The 12111-nt window shown below is 42.5% G+C and overlaps 1 pseudogene; it reads right to left on the reverse strand.

The window, feature by feature from the left end:
* Positions 1-5094: 5094 nt before the first annotated feature.
* Positions 5095-12111, reverse strand: part of LOC121479041 — a 79291-nt pseudogene continuing 72274 nt past the window's right edge.

Below are 12111 nucleotides of genomic sequence, written 5' to 3' on the forward strand. Positions count from 1 at the left end.
AAAGAGATAGAAAAAGGAAAATCAGAGTTCCTCTCTCTTTACCTCCTGACTTTAGGTATCTGAATATACTATAATTAGAACCCCAGCTTACACCAATTTCTGAAAGTTTCTCATTTAATTTTACAAGGACATACACACTTTACAATGCCTGACACCTGCTCAAGCAGGCAAATAATTGTTTTGACACTATGACACTTGTAGAGAGTATATTTTAAAAATTTCTAAAACCTGCCAATGGGATAATTAGAGTAATTCTCATTTGCCAGGGCAATGAGCTCTCTAGGCCAATTGCTCCCTGATGGCATGCCAACCACCTTTCCTGGTCCTCATTGGCTGGTGGAGATTTAGTTCCACATAGATTGTTTCATTCCTCATTGATGACTGATTTTTGACCTTTAATGATAATACCAATTATGCATTGAGCACATCACTTGTGGGTTCCTTTGGACGGGTGTTTTATTATAATTCTCATTGCTTGAAAAACACCTTTAATTTAATTTAATACAACTGTTGGGCTATTCAGGGTTTCCCTTACCTTATGGAATGACCCTGACACTGGAACAAGGCATGGGGCAAACAGAGCTAGCACCCATGTCCTGGACATGGTGTCCAGGGAAGGAGGGAGGGCCTGGGGAAGAGTTCAAGGAAGCAGATAAAGAGAAAATCTGGACATGAGGTGAAGATTAGTGAAAGAAAAGGCTAGAGGCAGCATCTTATGTTTGGGTCAGATTTAGGAAGAATTCTGGACATGCCAGGGGTAGAGGGAGTAGTGTGGTTTCTTTTCTGAACTGGCAGGCTACAACACTGGACCATGAACTTGGGAGCTGTTAGGATGCAGGGCCCAGTAAGGAAGCCTTCCATAATCCCAGCCTTGGTTGGAGACTCTAAAGAGCATCTCTTTCATTCCTACCACAAAGTGAATGTGGGAAATGCGGCCCAGACTAGTGAAGTGACCCGTTGGAGGCTACATAGCTTGAAGATGCTCATTTCAGGTGAAGTTCACTCTGCTGGGCTTTCCAGGTGACATAGAAGAACACTCAGGTATCTAAAACTAGTTGCCAAAGTTTGTGTTTTTGTTTTTTCCACAATTCTACTCTGATTTGTGATTGGGTATATAAAGAAAATGTCTTTAAGATCTATTTTTCCCCCAACGGGGTGTGTCTTGAATCTTGTCTATCCACATGCACCAAATCGATCATTGCCTTTCAGAGTTTGGACCTTAGATGTGTTCATTTTATAGAGGAGAAAAGTGAGACTTCAGGAGGTGACATGGCCTGCTCATGGTCACATGGCTAGTGACTGGCTCAGTGCACTCGAAAAAGTATGAATTGGCCCATGCATGTATAATGAAGCTGGACTTTCTAGGTACACAGAGGAAGTTAGCTAAAGCACTTGTAAACCAGTTGGGGAGATAAGATTTTACTCTCAGGCGTAGGCCAGTGTTCAGAAAAGGGGATGGGATGATGGAGGATTGAGCCACCTTATTCTTGAGTCCTAGAGCAGGTGGAACAGGTAGACATAAAGAGGAAACTGTGTTCTGAAGGTGAAGGAAACATCAGAGTTCAGGTAGAGAGTCATGAATGGGAGCTGACAGAGGGGACAGAGGAGAGCAGAAGCCAGGTGAAGTATTTATGAATGTGGAGAGTTAAATTCAAACAGTGCAGAAGGGCATTAGGCAAAAATTACCTGTTCCTTATCCCATCTCTGCCTTCTTCTGATTCATTTCCCATGGATAGGTTCTTCTTGCTTTTGGTTCTTCCAATAGTTATCTTCAAAATTCTCAGTAGTATGTGAAACTTTTATATCTCCAATTATTAATTTTAAACATTAGTTACAGACTCTGTTCTGTGTGATTAAAAAGAAAAAAAAACTGTCCCACTCCCCCCACCTTCCCACCTCATCCTACTACTCTTTTTTTATTGAGTGGGTTCTTCTATTGGCACATCAAGAATTTTTAAAAGTAGACTTCAAATGCTTCATCTCGATCCATCAAATTTAGACAAATTGGATTCACTGTTCTGAGAGATAGAAGATGAAATGAGAAGCTCTGAACTTCCTTTAACTTTCTCTCCTTGCAATCTCGTGATTTTCCAACTACATCATTTTTTAAAAAGATTTTATTTATTTATTCTTGAGTGAGAGAGAGAGAGAGAGAGAGAGAGAGAGAGGCAGAGACACAGGCAGAGGGAGGAGCAGGCTCCATGCAGGGAGTGCGAAATGGGACTCGATCCCCGGACTCCAGGATCACGACCTGGGCCAAAGATAGACGCTAAACCGCTGAGCCACCTGGGCTGCCCCAACTACATCATTAAGCGTCATCAAGGCTTATTACTTTTTCATTCTATTTTATAAATATGCTTAGCTTCTCCTTGCTTTGCCATATGGGTCATTAGCAATGTTATGATTACATATTAGTCACCCCAAGATCAAGCAGAGTGGCACTTCTGGGAGTAGAAAATAATACAAATGTATGTTGTGTAGATTCAGGCCATCCCCTTTTCTGAATAAGCTTTCAAAATGTGAAAATAAGAACTTATTTTCATTTACTTCAGCTTCTCAAAATGATGACATTTTAAATGTGCTATATATATGTATTTTATTAATATAGATGTTGTTGTGTTTAAAGTTTCTAATTTTTTGACTTTTCTTATTGAAAAATGATTCATTCACCATTTACAAAGATTTTCTCATGTGATCACATTACCTATCAAATAAGAATCTATCTTTTTGTGAAGATTTTTTCTCCTGATATCCTAACTTAATATTCTAGTTGGGACTGTTCATTTTTTCATGGCACAGTTGTGTCTCTGGTTTTCTTTTTCAATGCACCTGTGGCTTTGGGCTCACTGTTTTCATGGTTTCCATTTTCTTGAACTTTTTTTAACTTCTCAAGCATATTTTCAAGTAATTTTTTTTCCCCAAAAAGGGGACATAAGGAGGTACTATGAGTCTTGCCTGATTTAACATTCAACCTTAATATTTGAGTGGCAGTTTGGCTGGACATAAAATTATATATTTAAGCTTATTTTCTTGCAGGGCTTTGAAAACTATTTGTAGTAGGTTGTGTTCTTTCTCCAGAAGTGGGGATAGAATTTGGAGAGCAAGATATTTATTAAGAATCAACATTTGGCGGGGCAAGATCAGGCTGACTGAGAATTGGAATTGATTTGCAGGTCTGACAAAGCTTCAGCCCACATGGCAGGTGCTCTGCAGTGAGTGCTACCCATGAATATCTTGTGTTGGGCTGAAATGGCTGGACTTTTATACTTCTCTCTCTCAGTCACCAGATACTGGCTGCCCTGAGAAGGGCATGACTTTATGGGACTAGTGTCCTTATGAGAAAATAAAGGGACACCAGGCACACATGATTATACAGGAAAAAGCTATGTGAAGACAGTGAGAAGGTGGCTACCTGCAAATCAGGAGAGCAACCTCATGAAAAACCAAACTTTCCTATATGTTGATCTTGGGCTTCTAGTCTCTGGAACTGTAATAAAATGCTTTTAAGTCACCCAGTGTGCAGTATTTTGTTAGGGCAGCACTAGCAAACTCATATAGCTCCCTGAGTTTTTCTGGAAGAAATTTTTATGACACCCTTATTTAGAGTCAGTTGCAACCAAAAGTGATTTTCCAATATTTCAGACCTTTATTAAGGTCCAAGGTGAAGTGCTGTTGAAAAACATGTTTTAACTATCTTTACACTTGTCATGTTCTGAGCTTCCCAGCAGATTCTTCACATAATATTGTTACTTACCTCCTCCACCTTCCACTCTTCAAAGAGATCTGTTCATACTGTACTTCCAAAATGTTCTTTAACTTTTGTAAGTTTGCATCAGCTTAATGGATTATGCTTGTCCCTAATCATGACTCAGTGCTAGGAATCAATGAGCAAATGGAGGTAAGAATAAAGAAAATCAACTTAATTAGTAATTGGATTTAAATCCTACTAACTAGGGAAGTAGGATTTCTGTTTTGCCTTTAGGACACTTTTTGGAAAAGAGCAAATTGTCTAAAATCAAACCCTAGTTCTTCTACATTGTAATCCCAGGCATTGAGTTTAATTACCTTGATTTGGCTAGATAATTTTTCCAAATGACTCTTTCCTTGGAATCCTGTTATGGTGTTGAATTCCCATAGCAAAGCATTGGACAAAAAAATTCATCAATTATGTGGTATATATATACAATGGAATATTACTTAGCTATTAGAAACGACAAATATCATTTGCTTAGATGTGGATGGAACTGGAGGGTATTATGCTGAGTGATGTAAGTCAATCGGAGAAGGACAAACATTATATGGTTTCACTCATATGGGGAATATAAAAAATAGTTAAAGGGATTATAAGAGAAAGAAGAGAATATGAGTGGGAAAAATCAGAGAGGGTGACAAAACATGAGAGACTCCTAACTCCAGGAAACGAACAAGGGGTAGTGGAAGGGGAGGTGGGCAGGGGGATGGGGTGACTGGGTAACCGGGCACTGAGAGGGGCACTTGATGGGATAAGCACAGGGTGTTATACTATATGTTGGCAAATCGAACTCCAATAAAAAAATATACAGAAAAACCCTCAACAAACAAACAACAACAACAATTCTCCTGGGCTGCACCTCGGCCCTCTTAGTCATTTCTGGGGGCAGGACCCAGGTGTAACTATTTTGTAGAACTCCCCAGAGCATTTCAATGCCTATGAAAAGCTAGACACCACTGATTTAGAGTCAAAGAGTCTTGTTTCAACTGTGTGACTTAAAGCAACTTTTAGGCAACCAATGAATCACTAAATTCTACCTCTGAAACTAATAATATGCTGTATCTTAATAATAAATAATTTTAAAAATTCATCAATTAAATAGCATGCATTGAGTGTGTTGTGTTTCTATCTGTGGGTTTGGTGCTCAGAGGACACAAAAGATCCATAAAACACTGTCTCTCTTCTTAAGGATTGTTTCCTATAGGCTGACTGGCATGAAATCATATGGATATGTCTACTCTGGGATGACCAGGCTGTAGGAAGATCTGAGAAAAACCATGGGAATGGAATGTTTTAGCCCCGTTGAATCACAAACAGACTACATGGTTCTTTTTTTTTTTTTTTTGACCACCACCACGATTTTATTCTTAAATAAATGCTCAGTCCAAGGCCAGGTTAGGTGGACAGGTGGGGAGAAAGCAGAGGAAGTGCAGGTCGTGGACCCATCCCCCACTGTGAGGCCCCGGGGAACAAAGGGTGCTGGGGGGAGAGCTGGGACCGCCGCCATCTCACGCAGCATGGTCCCCAGACCCCACACCCCCGCCCCAGGACCCCTGGGCCCAGCTCAGCAGGTGTGGGGGCCAGCAGCAGGGGGCTGGCCTGCATGGTCACTGTCCCCCGACAAGAGCTCAGGTTCAGGGGCAATAAGAGGGATGGGATCACACGCCAACAACCTGTGCCTTCCACGGACAGCCACGCTCCCAGCTGCCCAGGGTGGGCGCCCTGGGTCAGCTGGGCCTCCTCCGCCCGCCCCAGCTGGCATCCGGGTCCTCTGTCCAGGAGCATCAAGGACGCCGAGCGGCCACAGCAGACGGGGAGGGCAGAGGTCTTCATGCTCCTTCAGGCAGCAGGACTCAGTGCTGGCGCCCGGGTCTGACTCCCCAGGAACCCCCTCAGTATCCGTGGAGGCTCAGGGCTCTTGTAGATGTACTTGTGCCTGTAGCCAAGGTCTGAGTGAAAGGGGATAAACTGAACTTTGAAGCCTCGGAAGCTTCGAGATGGAGCAGCGATGCTGTAGAGCTTTCTGCCAAGCTGGAAGGGCACGACCGGCTCAGCCTCCGAGGCAGGATAAGCAGGGAGCAGGAGATGTGCTTCACGCTTTCATCATCTGCAAATTTAATTCTGCTGCTTGTAACGGGGTCGAGGAAGAACCAGTCAAACCCAGGGAGGTATCGATATATCACTGAGAATGGATGACTCTTAGCTTCCTCACGGATATTAGTGAACGGAGATTCCAATGTAAGGGCATCTGGAGGTGTCTCTCGCTCACAGAGGCGCCGCACCAGATCTGTCGCCACCCCAGTGCTAGGGAATGACCCCAAATATACACAGGGTTGTCTCCACTCCGGGCTTTGATCCAGTCAAAAACGTGGAGTGCATCATAGGTCATGCCTCGCTCTAATGGGGTTCCTACTGAGTCACCCCAAACTCTGTAGTCAAAGGTGACCACGTGGTAAAACCAAGGAGACTCAGCACCTTATAAAGCTCCACAGGATGGTCGCCTCCTCTGGTGCCTTCATTCCCATGGAGGTACAGGATGATAGGGTGGCTGGAAGCCAAGGCATCCTCATACCACATCTGGTCCTTTCCTTGGGCGTCCTTCCACCAGACAGCAGGGACAGTGTGCCAGACTCCAATGGTCACATCTTCCTCTGGCTGGAGGTAGTAATTACACGTGTGATTCAAACCTTGATCCTGCGGTTTTTTCAAGTCAATGAAACAGGGAACCCTCACAAAATTCAAGAAAATCAGTTTGGCCTGTATCCCAGGACACAGTTTGATGAGAAATGGAATGGCAACATACAACCCCAGAACACAGAGAAGGATCTTCTTTATTCGGAACCACAGGCCCTTTCGCTGCTCCTTGTTGTGCCCAAGATCGCGAATCCGAGAAACCACCAAGGAGCTGACACCGATGCAAACACATGAGGGTTTTTTTTTTTTTTCACATGAGGGTTTATTGACAAGCTCGAGCTTGGGTCCAAGTATATCTGACACAGCGGAGCAGGGACTTGGACCGACTACATGGTTCTGAAAGAGCTGAAAGATTTGTTGAGTTTTTACTTCTTGTTTTCAAGGGAACAGGACACATAAGAGGTTCAGCACTGCTTCCCAGTTGACCACACTCTTTTGTGCTGTGCTTCTTTTTGCTGTTTGGCCTGGAAAATATCTTAGTTCCTGAAGTCTTTAGTTCTTTAGTGACTATATCGGTGTCACTCCTTTACTAGATGTGACCTAGAAACAAGCTATGCCTCTCTCTAAGTCTCTAAGTGAGGGTAACTATGGTTCTTTCCCCAGCATACATGAAGCACTTCCCTAGTTTAGGATATGTAGTAAATACCCACTGACTATCAGGTATGTGTGGAAGGTGCCTCCTCATCTTCAAGGAGCAATTTGAGCATCATCTTCACCCCCTGCTCAGCTATATTTGGTCATTTTCCCTCTGGACTCCTATAGCATTTTCACTTATTTTTCTTATTGCACATCTCATATTTTACTATGATTTGTTTAATTAACTCCTGCACTAACTCTCCTAGATCATGAGATCCTATTTTATATTTTACTGTAATCACAGCCTATTATAAAAGTACCTGGCACATAGTAGGCATTCAAAGACTATAGTTGATTAAGTAATTACAACCGGTTGCTTTTTTGACTGGGGACAAGGTATATAGGGAAATAAGAGAGAGGAAAAGATGGACTTAAATTATAGGACACTGGCAAGGGAGATATTTAAACATTTCATGATATTCAGTTGGCTGGCTGGGAATTGATGAGTAGAAAATATGTGACGTGATTTGACCCAGTGGAAATAGGGCAGGTTAATGAAGTTCTATTTGGGGAGGCTGGGATTCTTGAGAATTCTCAAAGCCTGTCTCTACCATCAGCTGTAGCATTATTTTGGTTCTGCCTATAAGTTGCTATTAGTGCCTGGCTCTAACCAGGGCAGAACCCAATATCCTCCTAAATGCCATCCTCTGCAAGCACCAAAAGTATTTTCTCAGACTAAATCCCTGAATTTCTCTCAATCCGCTGTGGTGAATTTGTAATTATTTTTCTTGAGCATCCTTTTAAGACTCAATTTTGAAAAAGCTCCAAAGCATCATAATTACATGTGCAGAGGAAATCTTTATTTTGGAGATTATTCACCTATGATCTGAATCTTTAAAAATTGCTTGGTTTATGTGAAGTTTATGATATGCGTTGGGGATTTTTCTCTTTCATGATGGAGATGGTTCAGCCATCTACTCAAGGTGAGTTTGCTTTAAATATCATTGTTTAGAAGCTGAATTGGTTCAGGAAATCCCTAGACTCAACACAAATGTTCTGCTCAGAACCCTAAAGGGCAAAGCTGGGGAACTGAGCCTTGCCCAAGATCCTGGGAAGTTGTCCACTTGGATGACAGATTGGAGGTAGTGAAACATTTTGAAACAATGTTTAAATAAGGATTTTTAAATAACTGTGGTGTGAATCACACTAATTACAACACAGTCAGTCTCAGAGGTGAGTTGACAAATTTATATATATTATTAGTGAGATAAAGGGTAGGGGGCAATTTTGTTCCTTGTTAACTAAGAAATGGTGCCAGGGTTAGCTAGCTAGATTCTGTTTCCTTGTGCTGGCATCTCTTTAAGGTTAACATTTATTTAAACAAATAGTACTTCACTGGATCCTCATGACTGTCCTGTGACGTTAGATAGCCATCCCATTTCAGAGACGTGGAAACCCAGATTTAAAGAAGCTAAGTAACTGGCTCCTGATCACATAATTGTATGTGACTGTGATGGTTAGTTTTATGTGCCAACTGGACTAAACTACTGTCCCCATTTATTTATTCAATCAAATCTAGGTGTTGCTATGAAGATGTTGTTACATAATGTTGCTATAAAACAACATTTGTAGATGTAATTAATGTCCATAATCAGTTGACTTATTTAAACCTGGATTTACCTGGTTCTACCAGTTGAAAGCCTTTAGAACAGTCTTTCCAGGGGCACCTGAGTGGCTCAGTGGTTGAGCATCTGCCTTGGGCTCAGGTCATGATCCTGGGGTCCTGGGATTGAGTCCCATGTCAGGTTCCCCACAGGGAGCCTGCTTCTCCCTCTGCCTATGTCTCTGCCTCTCTCTCTCTCATGAATAAATAAATAACATCTTAAAAAAAAAAAAAAGTCTTCCCAGAAGAAGAAATTCTGCCTGCAGACTGCTTCAGCTCATGTTTGAGGATGTAGCCTCCCTCTCCTATGACCTTATCTGTGAATTTTAGACATTCCTGGCTGTTCCCAACAATTTTATGAGCATTAAATCACTTAGTATACATTTTCTACTGGTTCTGTTTCTCTGGTTGAATCCTGGCCAATGCAGTGACCAAGAGGTAACTTCTTCTTAAATTATCTTACATTTGTCTTGAGCTTTATAGTTTTAAAATGCCCTCACATAAATGATCTTTATTAAATCCTGGGTCTGTGAGTAGGTAAGTCAGTCATCATCCTTGCCTCACCACCAGTATCACCATCCTCACCATTATTGTTGCTGTTTTACAGCTGAGAAAAAGGGTTATGCAGCCAAAGGGCCAGTCTGGGGCTAAGAACCAGTTCTTCTAACCCCAAATATGTTTAACATTAGCATCTACCTGTGCAAAGCTTTAGATACCTTATCCTCTGGGTTCCTGGATGTCTTCTGATGGTCATTTCCTCCATTGTAGCCTATAATCATCACACACCTTTCCAGCGACCACACCCACAGAAAACTGGAGCTTGTCATCATCAGTAACAGCAGCATTTCTAAAATCTATATTTTAAACATCCATTAAAAAAACGCATCCATCCAAAACCAAAGAAACCTCTAGGCATGATCTCTTCCTGTGGATTTTTCTTTTTTTTTTTTTCCTGTGGATTTTTCTATCAAAATTCTGATCATTTCGGAACCCTATCTATAGTGGTGAGTAGTTGTGTTCATGGTTAAGTGTATCCTAACTATGATTCTTTATAAAGGATTTTTTTTAATTTAGTAAAACCAAGATTCATTTTTATTCAATTAATGTCAGTCTCACCACCAAGATTCCAATGTGGGTATCTCCTATTTCTAGCATGATGTTTAATAGTCTTGAATGATTAAAATGAGGTCACATAAAGTATTTCCACATGATTTTATGTATGTGTATACATATGTCTGTGTATGTATTATATATTATAACACATTAAGTAGAGAATATGTTTGATTCTAATTCCTTAAAAAATTTATCAAACCACAGAAGAATAATCTGGGACTCAATATCTTGATATTTCTCTTAAGGATGATGAGGAAAATAACCAGCTAACAATGGTGAGTTATAGAATATTGATGAACCAACATGGCCCATTATTCAGTTGTTGAAGAAATGCATTGGACTGTTTAAACAGCCTCATCTCCAGGCACAGTTACAAATCAGGGAAGGATGATTTGCAATATCATGGTGGAAGACTTTATTTCCTGTAGAAAAGTGACTCCATCAAGATGGCAGCACAGGTCCTTCCTGACTTTTGTCCCTTTCATGAGAAGCCTAACTAGCAACAATCCATAGGCAAGATGTCATTGTGAAAATCCCAGAAGCCCCTGGATCACAGAGACTGAGAAGGACTGCCTTCAGAGGGTAAGAGGGGCATTCATCCTCTGACTACATTGCCTATCTTTCAGGATAGCATGGCAACACACCAAGAGGGCCTCTCTAGACCTGTGGTTTTTGGGAAAAAGAGAACCTAAGTGGACATCCAGCAACCCCAGCATTGTGAGAAGCTCCTGGGAAAATCCACTCGGGTCTTGCCTCATGGGGATCACTAGGAGAGTCTGCAGGATCACAGGGGTAATCTTGACCACTGGGGATCAGATAGAGATGGAGAAGGCTGGGGCTTACAATGCCAAAATCTTGGCAGACAGCATTCCTGTTTGCCATGGCATCTGAGCAGAGATCCTATCCAGTGGCTCTGCCCATCTGCAGAGCTGAACTGGTAGCCCTGTCTGGTCAGGGAACTTGTTTGGCAGTTCTGCCTGACTTGGGTCCCCAGTCAATGAACCCTGCTATCTAAGGAATCTGTTCCATAGACCCACCTGGGCAGGGAACCAGATTCATAACCCCACCCAACTACTGAATGTAGACTTTAGTACCAACTGACCTGGAATGCTGGCCAGAGAACCTGGGCAGCCATAGAGCTCATCCCATAATTCCATTTGGGTGAAGAGCCAAGCAAGCACCCCTGTCTAACTGTTGAACATAGTCTCTGGCCACACATGTGAGCACAGCCTATCATACTGCCTGGCCATAGAACCCAGCCTACAGCCTTCCTTGCAACAGAGCCTAGCCTATGGCCTTGCCTGAACACAGCCTTGCCTCACTGGGGTGGGCAGCCCACACAGTGACAACTCAATCATGTAGCAAAATCTCTAGTCCCATCTAATTGTAGGCTACAGCTAGAGGCACCTCTCGACCAAGGAGCCTGGACAGCAGCCTTGCCCAAGAGCAGAGTGTAGATATGGGTCTATATGATCACAAAGCCCAGCCTGTGGCCCCAACCAACTTCGGGGCACACTGTATGGTTCTACCTGATTGCAGAACACAGCCAGAGTCCCTGTCCAACCATGAAGCCTTATTTTTAGCTCTGTCTGAACATGGAATCCAGCCAGTAGTACCGTCCAGTTGGGGAGCACAGCCTAAGACCACACCTGACCAGAAATGATATGGACCCCAGCCCATGGACTTGCCTAACCACATAGTCCAACCTCGTTGCACCACTCTGCTAGAGAAACAGCCTGTGACCTTGCCTGACCAGAGGTGATTGCAGAACCCTGCTGGTGGCCCCACCTGACTGTGGAGCCTAGTTAGCAGCACCCCAGCTAACCTTGGAGCACAGGCAGTGGCCTCAGCCAACTAGAAACCCTGACAGCAACCCCAGTCTGCCCACAGACACTACCAACTGACCTGTTCAGGACAAACTGAGCAGATGGTGCAGAACTGTCTCTGTCAAAGTGAACCTATAAAGTCTGGAAGAGGAAACTATTCATTCAAATGTACAGATACCAATACAAGGAATCAAGAATCACAAAGAACCAGGTAAATATGACACAACCAAAGGAAACTAATAAAGTTACAAAAACAGAAAATCCTAAAGAAATGGAGATATGTGAACTCTCTGGCAAAGAATTCGGAATAATCAGAATTCAGAGTGTAAATTGGTGCAGCCACCAAACAATATGGAGGTTCTTCAAAAAATTAAAAATAGAACTGCCATATGATCCAGCAATCCTACTTTTGGGTATATAACTGAAGAAAATGAAATCACTATCTCAAAGAGATACCTGCACCTCTATGCTCATTGCCCCATTATTTA

This window comes from Vulpes lagopus, chromosome 19, assembly GCF_018345385.1.
Source record: "Vulpes lagopus strain Blue_001 chromosome 19, ASM1834538v1, whole genome shotgun sequence".
Taxonomy (NCBI): domain Eukaryota; kingdom Metazoa; phylum Chordata; class Mammalia; order Carnivora; family Canidae; genus Vulpes; species Vulpes lagopus.